Source organism: Anomaloglossus baeobatrachus, chromosome 3 (genome assembly GCF_048569485.1).
Source record: "Anomaloglossus baeobatrachus isolate aAnoBae1 chromosome 3, aAnoBae1.hap1, whole genome shotgun sequence".
Lineage (NCBI taxonomy): Eukaryota > Metazoa > Chordata > Amphibia > Anura > Aromobatidae > Anomaloglossus > Anomaloglossus baeobatrachus.
In genome coordinates, this window is record NC_134355.1 from 701,193,330 (window position 1) to 701,206,529 (window position 13,200).

General features: G+C 54.1%; 1 protein-coding gene across 3 annotated transcripts in view; it reads right to left on the reverse strand.

Moving 5' to 3' along the window:
- Positions 1-2,391, reverse strand: part of LOC142297110 (uncharacterized) — a 158,490-nt gene extending 156,099 nt beyond the window's left edge. For 2 of the 3 annotated variants that reach the window (XM_075341377.1, XM_075341375.1), the window contains exon 1: positions 2,303-2,385. The gene's annotated coding sequence lies outside the window, so the exon portion shown is untranslated. Of the gene's footprint in view, positions 1-2,302 lie in introns of all 3 variants that reach the window. The other variant, XM_075341376.1, reaches the window with a different exon arrangement.
- Positions 2,392-13,200: the final 10,809 nt, after the last annotated feature.

The window sequence follows — 13,200 nt, forward strand, 5'->3', positions numbered from 1 at the left end:
ATACAGAGGCAGTAGATATAAGATGGAGGACTATACAGAGGCAGTAGAGATAAGATGGAGGACTATACAGAGGCAGGAGATATAAGATGGAGGACTATACAGAGGCAGTAGATATAAGATGGAGGACTATACAGAGGCAGTAGAGATAAGATGGAGGACTATACAGAGGCAGTAGAGATAAGATGGAGGACTATACAGAGGCAGTAGAGATAAGATGGAGGACTATACAGAGGCAGTAGATATAAGATGGAGGACTATACAGAGGCAGTAGATATAAGATGGAGGACTATACAGAGGCAGTAGAGATAAGATGGAGGACTATACAGAGGCAGTAGAGATAAGATGGAGGACTATACAGAGGCAGTAGATATAAGATGGAGGACTATACAGAGGCAGTAGAGATAAGATGGAGGACTATACAGAGGCAGTAGAGATAAGATGGAGGACTATACAGAGGCAGGAGATATAAGATGGAGGACTATACAGAGGCAGGAGATATAAGATGGAGGACTATACAGAGGCAGTAGATATAAGATGGAGGACTATACAGAGGCAGTAGATATAAGATGGAGGACTATACAGAGGCAGGAGATATAAGATGGAGGACTATACAGAGGCAGGAGATATAAGATGGAGGACTATACAGAGGCAGTAGAGATAAGATGGAGGACTATACAGAGGCAGTAGAGATAAGATGGAGGACTATACAGAGGCAGTAGAGATAAGATGGAGGACTATACAGAGGCAGTAGAGATAAGATGGAGGACTATACAGAGGCAGGAGATATAAGATGGAGGACTATACAGAGGCAGGAGATATAAGATGGAGGACTATACAGAGGCAGTAGAGATAAGATGGAGGACTATACAGAGGCAGTAGAGATAAGATGGAGGACTATACAGAGGCAGGAGAGATAAGATGGAGGACTATACAGAGGCAGGAGATATAAGATGGAGGACTATACAGAGGCAGTAGAGATATAAGATGGAGGACTATACAGAGGCAGTAGAGATAAGATGGAGGACTATACAGAGGCAGTAGAGATAAGATGGAGGACTATACAGAGGCAGTAGAGATAAGATGGAGGACTATACAGAGGCAGGAGAGATAAGATGGAGGACTATACAGAGGCAGTAGAGATAAGATGGAGGACTATACAGAGGCAGTAGAGATAAGATGGAGGACTATACAGAGGCAGTAGAGATAAGATGGAGGACTATACAGAGGCAGTAGAGATAAGATGGAGGACTATACAGAGGCAGTAGAGATAAGATGGAGGACTATACAGAGGCAGTAGAGATAAGATGGAGGACTATACAGAGGCAGTAGAGATAAGATGGAGGACTATACAGAGGCAGTAGAGATAAGATGGAGGACTATACAGAGGCAGTAGAGATAAGATGGAGGACTATACAGAGGCAGTAGAGATAAGATGGAGGACTATACAGAGGCAGTAGAGATAAGATGGAGGACTATACAGAGGCAGTAGAGATAAGATGGAGGACTATACAGAGGCAGTAGAGATAAGATGGAGGACTATACAGAGGCAGGAGAGATAAGATGGAGGACTATACAGAGGCAGTAGAGATAAGATGGAGGACTATACAGAGGCAGTAGAGATAAGATGGAGGACTATACAGAGGCAGTAGAGATAAGATGGAGGACTATACAGAGGCAGTAGAGATAAGATGGAGGACTATACAGAGGCAGTAGAGATAAGATGGAGGACTATACAGAGGCAGTAGAGATAAGATGGAGGACTATACAGAGGCAGTAGATATAAGATGGAGGACTATACAGAGGCAGTAGATATAAGATGGAGGACTATACAGAGGCAGTAGAGATAAGATGGAGGACTATACAGAGGCAGGAGATATAAGATGGAGGACTATACAGAGGCAGGAGATATAAGATGGAGGACTATACAGAGGCAGTAGAGATAAGATGGAGGACTATACAGAGGCAGGAGATATAAGATGGAGGACTATACAGAGGCAGTAGAGATAAGATGGAGGACTATACAGAGGCAGTAGAGATAAGATGGAGGACTATACAGAGGCAGTAGAGATAAGATGGAGGACTATACAGAGGCAGGAGATATAAGATGGAGGACTATACAGAGGCAGTAGAGATAAGATGGAGGACTATACAGAGGCAGGAGATATAAGATGGAGGACTATACAGAGGCAGGAGATATAAGATGGAGGACTATACAGAGGCAGGAGATATAAGATGGAGGACTATACAGAGGCAGTAGAGATAAGATGGAGGACTATACAGAGGCAGTAGGTTTTGCACTTACAGGTGTAGGGTGGTCGCAGCGGCAGAGCTCGGTGGGGTCGCTGCTCCTTCTTCGGGGCTGAGCGGCTTTTCCTTCTCCGGGGTAATAATAGCGACCTCTCCAATATGGATCCCGGCAGCTTCCTAGTCCTCAGTAGTGTCTGCGTGGAGCTGATTTCTTCAGGGGGGTGACGTCACCGGAAGGGGCGGAGCCTCGTCAGTGCAGAGCTGTGGGCAGGAAGCAGCAGTGCTCGGGCTGTGCAGAGCTGTGGGGGGAAGCAGCAGTGCTCGGGCTGTGTAGAGCTATGGGGGGAAGCAGCAGTGCTCGGGCTGTGTAGAGCTATGGGGGGAAGCAGCAGTGCTCGGGCTGTGCAGAGATGTGGGCAGGAAGCAGCAGTGCTCGGGCTGTGCAGAGCTGTGGGGGAAGCAGCAGTGCTCGGGCTGTGCAGAGCTGTGGGGGGAAGCAGCAGTGCTCGGGCTGTGCAGAGCTGTGGGCGGGAAGCAGCAGTGCTCGGGCTGTGCAGAGCTGTGGGCGGGAAGCAGCAGTGCTCGGGCTGTGCAGAGCTGTGGGCGGGAAGCAGCAGTGCTCGGGCTGTGCAGAGCTGTGGGCGGGAAGCAGCAGTGCTCGGGCTGTGCAGAGCTGTGGGCGGGAAGCAGCAGTGCTCGGGCTGTGCAGAGCTGTGGGGGGGGAAGCAGCAGTGCTCGGGCTGTGCAGAGCTATGGGGGGAAGCAGCAGTGCTCGGGCTGTGCAGAGCTGTGGGGGGAAGCAGCAGTGCTCGGGCTGTGCAGAGCTGTGGGGGGAAGCAGCAGTGCTCGGGCTGTGCAGAGCTGTGGGCAGGAAGCAGCAGTGCTCGGGCTGTGCAGAGCTGTGGGGGGAAGCAGCAGTGCTCGGGCTGTGCAGAGCTGTGGGTGGGAAGTAGCAGTGCTCGGGCTGTGCAGAGCTGTGGGCAGGAAGCAGCAGTGCTCGGGCTGTGCAGAGCTGTGGGGGAAGCAGCAGTGCTCGGGCTGTGTAAAGCTATGGGGGGAAGCATCAGTGCTCGGGCTGTGCAGAGCTGTGGGGGAAAGCAGCAGTGCTCGGGCTGTGTATAGCTGTGGGGGAAGCAGCAGTGCTCGGGCTGTGTAAAGCTATGGGGGGAAGCAGCAGTGCTCGGGCTGTGCAGAGCTGTGGGGGGAAGCAGCAGTGCTCGGGCTGTGTAGAGCTGTGGGGGAAGCAGCAGTGCTCGGGCTGTGTAAAGCTATGGGGGGAAGCAGCAGTGCTCGGGCTGTGCAGAGCTGTGGGGGAAAGCAGCAGTGCTCGGGCTGTGCAGAGCTGTGGGCGGGAAGCAGCAGTGCTTGGGCTCTGCAGAGCTGTGGGGGGGGAAGCAGCAGTGCTCGGGCTGTGTAGAGCTGTGGGGGGGGAAGCAGCAGTGCTCGGGCTGTGCAGAGCTGTGGGGGGGGGAAGCAGCAGTGCTCGGGCTGTGCAGAGATGTGGGCAGGAAGCAGCAGTGCTCGGGCTGTGCAGAGCTGTGGGGGGAAGCAGCAGTGCTCGGGCTGTGCAGAGCTGTGGGGGGGGAAGCAGCAGTGCTCGGGCTGTGCAGAGCTGTGGGGCGGGAAGCAGCAGTGCTCGGGCTGTGCAGAGCTGTGGGGGGGGAAGCAGCAGTGCTCGGGCTGTGCAGAGATGTGGGCAGGAAGCAGCAGTGCTCGGGCTGTGCAGAGCTGTGGGGGGAAGCAGCAGTGCTCGGGCTGTGCAGAGCTGTGGGGGGAAGCAGCAGTGCTCGGGCTGTGCAGAGCTGTGGGGGGAAGCAGCAGTGCTCGGGCTGTGTAGAGCTGTGGGCAGGAAGCAGCAGTGCTCGGGCTGTGCAGAGCTGTGGGGGGAAGCAGCAGTGCTCGGGCTGTGCAGATCTGTGGGCAGGAAGCAGCAGTGCTCGGGCTCTGCAGAGCTGTGGGGGGAAGCAGCAGTGCTCGGGCTATGCACAGCTATGGGGGGAAGCCGCAATGCTCGGGCTCTGCAGAGCTGTGGGCAGGAAGCAGCAGTGCTCGGGCTGTGCAGAGCTGTGGGGGGAAGCAGCAGTGCTCGGGCTGTGCAGAGCTGTGTGCAGGAAGCAGCAGTGCTCGGGCTGTGCAGAGCTGTGGGGGAAGCAGCAGTGCTCGGGCTGTGTAAAGCTATGGGGGGAAGCATCAGTGCTCGGGCTGTGCAGAGCTGTGGGGGAAAGCAGCAGTGCTCGGGCTGTGCAGAGCTGTGGGCGGGAAGCAGCAGTGCTTGGGCTCTGCAGAGCTGTGGGGGGGGGGGAGCAGCAGTGCTCGGGCTGTGTAAAGCTATGGGGGGAAGCATCAGTGCTCGGGCTGTGCAGAGCTGTGGGGGAAAGCAGCAGTGCTCGGGCTGTGCAGAGCTGTGGGCGGGAAGCAGCAGTGCTTGGGCTCTGCAGAGCTGTGGGGGGGGAAGCAGCAGTGCTCAGGCTATGTAGAGCTATGGGGGGAAGCAGCAGTGCTCGGGCTATGTAGAGCTGTGGGGGGGAAGCAGCAGTGCTCGGGCTGTGCAGAGCTGTGGGGGGAAGCAGCAGTGCTCAGGCTATGTAGAGCTATGGGGGGAAGCAGCAGTGCTCGGGCTGTGTAGAGCTATGGGGGGAAGCAGCAGTGCTCGGGCTGTGCAGAGCTGTGGGGGGAAGCAGCAGTGCTCGGGCTGTGCAGAGCTGTGGGGGGGGGAGCAGCAGTGCTCGGGCTGTGTAAAGCTATGGGGGGAAGCATCAGTGCTCGGGCTGTGCAGAGCTGTGGGGGAAAGCAGCAGTGCTCGGGCTGTGCAGAGCTGTGGGCGGGAAGCAGCAGTGCTTGGGCTCTGCAGAGCTGTGGGGGGGGAAGCAGCAGTGCTCAGGCTATGTAGAGCTATGGGGGGAAGCAGCAGTGCTCGGGCTATGTAGAGCTGTGGGGGGGAAGCAGCAGTGCTCGGGCTATGTAGAGCTGTGGGGGGGAAGCAGCAGTGCTCGGGCTGTGCAGAGCTGTGGGGGGAAGTAGCAGTGCTCGGGCTGTGTAAAGCTATGGGGGGAAGCAGCAGTGCTCGGGCTGTGCAGAGCTGTGGGGGAAAGCATCAGTGCTCGGGCTATGCAGAGCTGTGGGCGGGAAGCAGCAGTGCTCGGGCTCTGCAGAGCTGTGTGGGGGGAAGCAGCAGTGCTCGGGCTGTGCAGAGCTGTGGGCTGGAAGCAGCAGTGCTCGCGCTGTGTAGAGCTATGGGGGGAAGCAGCAGTGCTCGGGCTGTGCAGAGCTGTGGGCTGGAAGCAGCAGTGCTCGCGCTGTGTAGAGCTATGGGGGGAAGCAGCAGTGCTCGGGCTGTGCAGAGCTGTGGGCTGGAAGCAGCAGTGCTCGCGCTGTGTAGAGCTATGGGGGGAAGCAGCAGTGCTTGGGCTGTGCAGAGCTATGGGCAGGAAGCAGCAGTGCTCGGGCTGTGTAGAGCTATGGGGGGAAGCAGCAGTGCTCGGGCTGTGCAGAGCTGTGGGCGGGAAGCAGCAGTGCTCGGGCTGTGTAAAGCTATGGGGGGAAGCATCAGTGCTCGGGCTGTGCAGAGCTGTGGGGGAAAGCAGCAGTGCTCGGGCTGTGCAGAGCTGTGGGCGGGAAGCAGCAGTGCTTGGGCTCTGCAGAGCTGTGGGGGGGGAAGCAGCAGTGCTCAGGCTATGTAGAGCTATGGGGGGAAGCAGCAGTGCTCGGGCTATGTAGAGCTGTGGGGGGGAAGCAGCAGTGCTCGGGCTGTGCAGAGCTGTGGGGGGAAGCAGCAGTGCTCGGGCTGTGCAGAGCTGTGGGGGAAAGCAGCAGTGCTCGGGCTGTGCAGAGCTGTGGGCGGGAAGCAGCAGTGCTTGGGCTCTGCAGAGCTGTGGGGGGGGAAGCAGCAGTGCTCAGGCTATGTAGAGCTATGGGGGGAAGCAGCAGTGCTCGGGCTATGTAGAGCTGTGGGGGGGAAGCAGCAGTGCTCGGGCTGTGCAGAGCTGTGGGGGGAAGCAGCAGTGCTCGGGCTGTGTAAAGCTATGGGGGGAAGCAGCAGTGCTCGGGCTGTGCAGAGCTGTGGGGGAAAGCATCAGTGCTCGGGCTATGCAGAGCTGTGGGCGGGAAGCAGCAGTGCTCGGGCTCTGCAGAGCTGTGTGGGGGGAAGCAGCAGTGCTCGGGCTGTGCAGAGCTGTGGGCTGGAAGCAGCAGTGCTCGCGCTGTGTAGAGCTATGGGGGGAAGCAGCAGTGCTCGGGCTGTGCAGAGCTATGGGCAGGAAGCAGCAGTGCTCGGGCTGTGTAGAGCTATGGGGGGAAGCAGCAGTGCTCGGGCTGTGTAGCTGTGGGGGGAAGCAGCAGTGCTCGGGCTGTGTAGAGCTATGGGGGGAAGCAGCAGTGCTCGGGCTGTGCAGAGCTGTGGGTGGGAAGCAGCAGTGCTCGGGCTCCTCAGTGCAGAGCTGTGGGTGGGAAGCAGCAGTGCTCGGGCTGTGCAGAGCTGTGGGGGGCAGCAGCAGTTCTCGGGCTGTGCAGAGCTGTGGGTGGGAAGCAGCAGTGCTCGGGCTCCTCAGTGCAGAGCTGTGGGCAGGAAGCAGCAGTGCTTGGGCTCCTCAGTGCAGAGCTGTGGGCAGGAAGCAGCAGTGCTGGGCTGTGCAGAGCGGACGGATCCTGACCCTGAGGTGGAGAAGATTCAGCTTTTCCTCAGTTATAAAGCTTTGGTCTCAGACTGGATTTTAGGGGGCAAAATAAAGTGCCTCCTGTCAGTGCTGGGGGCTGCAGGTCGTGTATATCTCACAGGGAATTGCATTGAAGCTGCAATCAAATTACTGTGCAGGCTTCCATAAGGGGGATTTTGGGGTTTGCACTGGACATGGGGCGACCCTGCATGTCTGGGGGAGCTCGCGCTGGGAAGGGAGCGATGGTGCACTTTTGGGGGGCTCGCACTGGGCGGCGCTGCACGTTAATGGGGGGTCTCGGGCTGGGGGCCATTTTTTTGGGGGGGGCTTTCACTAGGCAGGGGGCCGTGTTGCAGGTTGGGAGGGGCTTTCATGGGCCCATGTTTAGCACGGTGGGCAGGGGGCCCGTGTTCCGCACGTTGGGCAGGGGGCCTGTGTTTCGCACATTGGGGGGGGGGCTTGTGCTGAGCAGGGGGTTGTGTTGCACGCTGTGGGGGGCCTCACTGGGCAGGGGGCCATGTTGCACATTGGGGTGGGGTCTCACACTGGGCAGGTGTGTTGCAGGTTGGGAGGGGCTTGCAGGGGGCCTGTGTTTCGCATGTTGATCAGAGCTCGTGCTGGGCAGGGGGCCTGTGTTGCAAATTGGTGGGCTCGACCTGGGCAGGGGGGTCGTATTGCACGTTTGGGGTGCTTGATCTGGGCAGGGGGTCGTGTTGCAGGTTGAGAGGGGCTTGACCTGGGCAGGGGGCAGTGTTGCTTGTTGGGGGGCCCATGCTGGGCAGGGGGCCGTGTTGTACCTTGGGGAGGGGGGGAGGCTCGCACAGGGAACTCTGTTGTTTGTAATTAATTTTCTCCCTTTTGTTTTTCAAATCCAGCTTGTGACTACTGTCTCTGGGTGTAATTGCCCCCCCTGTCCTTATAGCCCCAGAGAACAGTGCGGTGTAATCCACGTCACCCGCCTGTGTCCGCCAATGTATTTGAGAGGATTTTTATGGTAAATGCAGAAATACAATTTTTACACCTAAAACGCACGGGACTCGGATGCAAAAGATTTTTTCTTTCATTGTCGCCGATGTCCAACATGGCTTAATTGTACGTATTGCTTTGTCAAGTTGATTATTATACATTTGTATTCCCGACCTCCTGTCTCCTCCCCATTACCCTGTTGACTGTAAGCCCCCAAGGGCCAGGGCCTCTCCTGTGCCGGCGTGAGCACCCGGCACACATGGGCAAATGCTGGGGCCCTGCACAGCTAGGGGGGCCCACATACGGTTCCAGGGACTGCAGCGCTTGGGCTGGCAGCCGCACTCAGGTCCGCCATCAGGTCATTACAGCCGTGACTCCTGTAAGGGGCCCCGTGAGCAGAAGCTAGGAGGGGGACAGGCCGCAGACAGCCCAGGCCCCTTTCTTTTTCCTTCCTCTGTTCACCGGGTCCCACGCGGCGAAACCGCTATCAGGGCAATGAGGGGGGCCCGGGTGACTCAGAGAGCTGCCCTCTCTCTTCCTGCTCTGCATGTGATCGGTGCAGGACAGGAAATGTACTGGACCAGAACGGAGGCTGAGGTGAAGGACCTGTCAGGTCATCTGACTAATCATGCCTGATCACATGACTGGTGAACTGGCAGGTCCTGTAGCTGTTCAGCTGCTGCTGCCTCCATGCAGGTCCCAGTGACTCCTCTCCTGCTCTGCACCGATCAGGAACTGCAAGATGAGGTAATGTATAGTGTGTGTAAGGCGGGCTTTGCACGTTGCGACATCGCAAGCCGATGCTGCGATGTCGCACGCGATAATCCCCGCCCCCGCCGCAGGTACGATAGCTTGTGATAGCTGGCGTAGCGAAAATTATCGCTACGCCAGCTTCACATGCACTCACCTGCCCTGCGATGTCGCTCTGGCCGGCGACCCGCCTCCTTCCTAAGGGGGCGGGTCGTGCGGCGTCATAGCAACGTCACACAGCAGGCGGCCAATAGCGGCGGAGGGGCGAAGATGAGCAGGATGTAAACATCCCGCCCACCTCCTTCCTTCCGTAGAGCCGCCAGCGGCAGGTAAGGTGATGTTCCTCGCTCCTGCGGCGTAACACACAGCGATGTGTGCTGCCGCAGGAACAAGGAACAGCATCGTACCAGTCGCGGCAGCATAATTATGGAAAAGTCGGAGCCTGCAACGATGATACGATAACGACGCTTTTGCGCTCGTTAATCGTATCATCTAGAATTTACACACAACGATGTCAAAAGTGACGCCGGATGTGCGCCACTTTCGATTTGACCCCACCGACATCGCACGTGCGATGTTGCAACGTGCAAAGCCGCCCTAAGTGTGCATGTAGTCAGTCTGTCTCTATCCATGTCTGTGTCTCTCTCTCCCTGTCTGTCTCTCTCTCCCTGTCTGTCTCTCTCTCCCTGTCTGTCTCTCTCTCCCTGTCTGTCTCTCTCTCCCTGTCTGTCTCTCTCTCCCTGTCTGTCTGTCTCTCTCCCTGTCTGTCTGTCTCTCTCCCTGTCTGTCTCTCTCCCTGTCTGTCTCTCTCTCCCTGTCTGTCTCTCTCTCCCTGTCTGTCTGTCTCTCTCCCTGTCTGTCTCTCTCCCTGTCTGTCTCTCTCCCTGTCTGTCGCTCTCCCTGTCTGTAGCTCTCTCTCCCTGTCTGTCGCTCTCTCTCCCTATATGGAGAGAAGGTATGCACACCTTTGACAATGTAAGGGGAATATATGAAAAGCAGAAACTGCTGTGTGAATACTGACATGAAAAATCCAATAGCTATATGTAAGAGTGAAAGTATGAAAAATAGAATCTGCATTACTGCCGTGAACATATGAATAAAGAGAAATTTAGCTATTAAATTGGTCATTGCAACAGAGCCCCAACACTACGCCAAAGTATTTCTCTACGTTGGGGTCCCTAGCTAGTGTGTGTCCTCTCATGCAGTTAAAAAACTTACCGTGTATGGGAAGCTGAGACCCAGGCTATATATGCGTATAATGTGGACTGGCAATAGGTGTGGGTGGGGCCGGGTTCACAAACGAAAGACTACAAATCAATCAAGAAATAACGTCTGGAACACCATTCTGAGTCTGAACTGAGTGCAAAAATATCCCTGTCTGTCTGTCTCTATCCCTGTCTGTCTGTCTCTATCTCTGTCTGTCTGTCTATATCCCTATCTGTCTCTCTCTATCCCTATCTGTCTCTCTCTATCCCTATCTGTCTCTCTCTATCCCTATCTGTCTCTCTCTATCCCTGTCTCTCTATCCCTGTCTCTCTATCCCTGTCTCTCTATCCCTGTCTCTCTATCCCTGTCTCTCTATCCCTGTCTCTCTATCCCTGTCTCTCTCTCTATCCCTGTCTGTCTCTCTCTATCCCTGTCTGTCTCTATCCCGGTCTGTCTCTATCCCTGTCTGTCTGTCTCTATCACTGTCTGTCTGTCTCTATCCCTGTCTGTCTCTATCCCTGTCTGTCTCTATCCCTGTCTGTCGCTATCCCTGTCTGTCTCTATCCCTGTCTGTCTCTATCCCTGTCTGTCTCTATCCCTGTCTGTCTCTATCCCTGTCTGTCTCTATCCCTGTCTGTCTCTATCCCTGTCTGTCTCTATCCCTGTCTGTCTCTATCCCTGTCTGTCTCTAACCCTGTCTGTCTCTATCCCTGTCTGTCTCTATCCCTGTCTGTCTCTATCCCTGTCTCTCTATCCCTGTCTCTCTATCCCTGTCTCTCTATCCCTGTCTGTCTCTATCCCTGTCTGTCTCTATCCCTGTCTGTCTCTCTCTATCCCTGTCTGTCTCTCTCTATCCCTGTCTGTCTGTCTCTATCCCTGTCTGTCTGTCTCTATCCCTGTCTGTCTGTCTCTATCCCTGTCTGTCGCTATCCCTGTCTGTCTCTATCCCTGTCTGTCTCTATCCCTGTCTGTCTCTATCCCTGTCTGTCTCTATCCCTGTCTGTCTCTATCCCTGTCTGTCTCTATCCCTGTCTGTCTCTATACCTGTCTGTCTCTATCCCTGTCTGTCTGTCTCTATCCCTGTCTGTCTGTCTCTATCCCTGTCTGTCTGTCTCTATCCCTGTCTGTCTGTCTCTATCCCTGTCTGTCTGTCTCTCTCTATCCCTGTCTGTCTCTATCCCTGTCTGTCTCTATCCCTGCCTGTCTCTATCCCTGTTTGTGTCTATCCCTGTTTGTGTCTATCCCTGTCTGTCTCTATCCCTGTCTGTCTCTATCCCTGTCTGTCTCTATCCCTGTCTGTCTCTATCCCTGTCTGTCTCTATCCCTGTCTGTCTCTATCCCTGTCTGTCTCTATCCCTGTCTGTCTCTATCCCTGTCTGTCTCTATCCCTGTCTGTCTCTATCCCTGTCTGTCTCTATCCCTGTCTGTCTCTATCCCTGTCTGTCTCTATCCCTGTCTGTCTCTATCCCTGTCTGTCTGTCTCTATCCCTGTCTGTCTGTCTCTCTCTCTATCCCTGTCTGTCTGTCTCTCTATCCCTGTCTCTCTATCCCAGTTTGTCTGTCTCTCCACAGAAATCATATTACCTCACACATAAGCTTCTTATAATATGAATGTCCTTTCTTGCCTATAACAACCAATCACAGATCCTATTAATGACCTGTAGCTCCCAACTCCATTGGCGAATAACTGTAAAGTGCGGGGTTGAATTTTCCCCTCAAAACATAATCTATGATGTTCCCTGAGTCACATGAGGTGTCTGTGCAAAATATTGTGATTGTAAATTAGACGGTGCGGATTCCTTAAGCGGACACACACACACACACACACACACACACACCCCTATACAGTCATATGAAAAAGTTTGGGCACCCCTATTAATGTTAACCTTTGTGCTGGCTCCCCTCTCTCTCTGTTTGGTTGTAGTTATGCTACAAATGTCTGGTGGCTGGTCACCACCATGCTATGCACGCCTGATCTTGGTTTGCAATATATTCCTCCTGTTGGTAGCTGTACACATTCAGTTGCCTCACCCTTTCCACAGGCATTGCTAATTAAGCACCATACTTGGATCTGGTCCGCCTTTATCAATGGTTGCTGTCTGGCACTGGGAGGGTCAGTTCTGATATAGTCCTGGTAGGTGTAGAGCTATTGCTCCACATGCTGGGACCTGGGCTGGCCTCTATCCACAATTGCCTCTTTTGCAACATAGAAGCGGTTATATATACAGGTTACAGGTATGTGTGCTCCATTATGGTTCTGCTTTTAACTTTATCTAGGAGGCCGCATGGCACATGAAATACAGAATATAGAGTAGGACCCCCCTATTGAGATTTGCTGTGACGTTGGCAGGGGTGTCTCAAAGAATTGATTAATTATTTGCTAAAAATCTCATTTATATTACAGCACAGTTGGAATAAATCTGTGAATTTGCACTTTTTATATGATGCATGCCATTTTCAGATCGTGCTTGCTCCCCTCTCTCTCTCTCTCTCTTTATCCCTGTCTGTCTCTCTCTATCCCTGTCTGTCTCTCTCTATCCCTGTCTGTCTCTCTCTATCCCTGTCTGTCTCTCTCTATCCCTGTCTGTCTCTCTCTATCCCTGTCTGTCTCTCTATCCCTGTCTGTCTCTCTCTATCCCTGTCTGTCTCTCTATCCCTGTCTGTCTCTCTATCCCTGTCTGTCTCTCTATCCCTGTCTGTCTCTCTATCCCTGTCTGTCTCTATCCCTGTCTGTCTCTATCCCTGTCTGTCTCTATCCCTGTCTGTCTCTATCCCTGTCTGTCTCTATCCCTGTCTGTCTGTCTGTCTCTATCCCTGTCTGTCTGTCTGTCTCTATCCCTGTCTGTCTGTCTCTCTCTATCCCTGTCTGTCTCTCTCTATCCCTGTCTGTCTCTCTCTATCCCTGCCTGTCTCTATCCCTGTCTGTCTCTCTCTATCCCTGTCTGTCTCTCTCTATCCCTGTCTCTCTATCCCAGTTTGTCTGTCTCTCCACAGAAATCATATTACCTCACACAAAAGCTTCTTATAATATGAATGTCCTTTCTTGCCTATAACAACCAATCACAGATCCTATTAATGACCTGTAGCTCCCAACTCCATTGGCGAATAACTGTAAAGTGCGGGGTTAAATTTTCCCCTCAAAAAATAATCTATGATGTTCCCTGAGTCACATGAGGTGTCTGTGCAAAATATCGTGATTGTAAATTAGATGGTGCGGATTCCTTAAGCGGACACACACACACACACACACACACCCCTATACAGTCATATGAAAAAGTTTGGGCACCCCTATTAATGTTAACCTTTTTTCTTTATAACAATTTGGGTTTTTGCTATTTCAATTTCATATATCTAATAAATGATGGACTGAGTAATATTT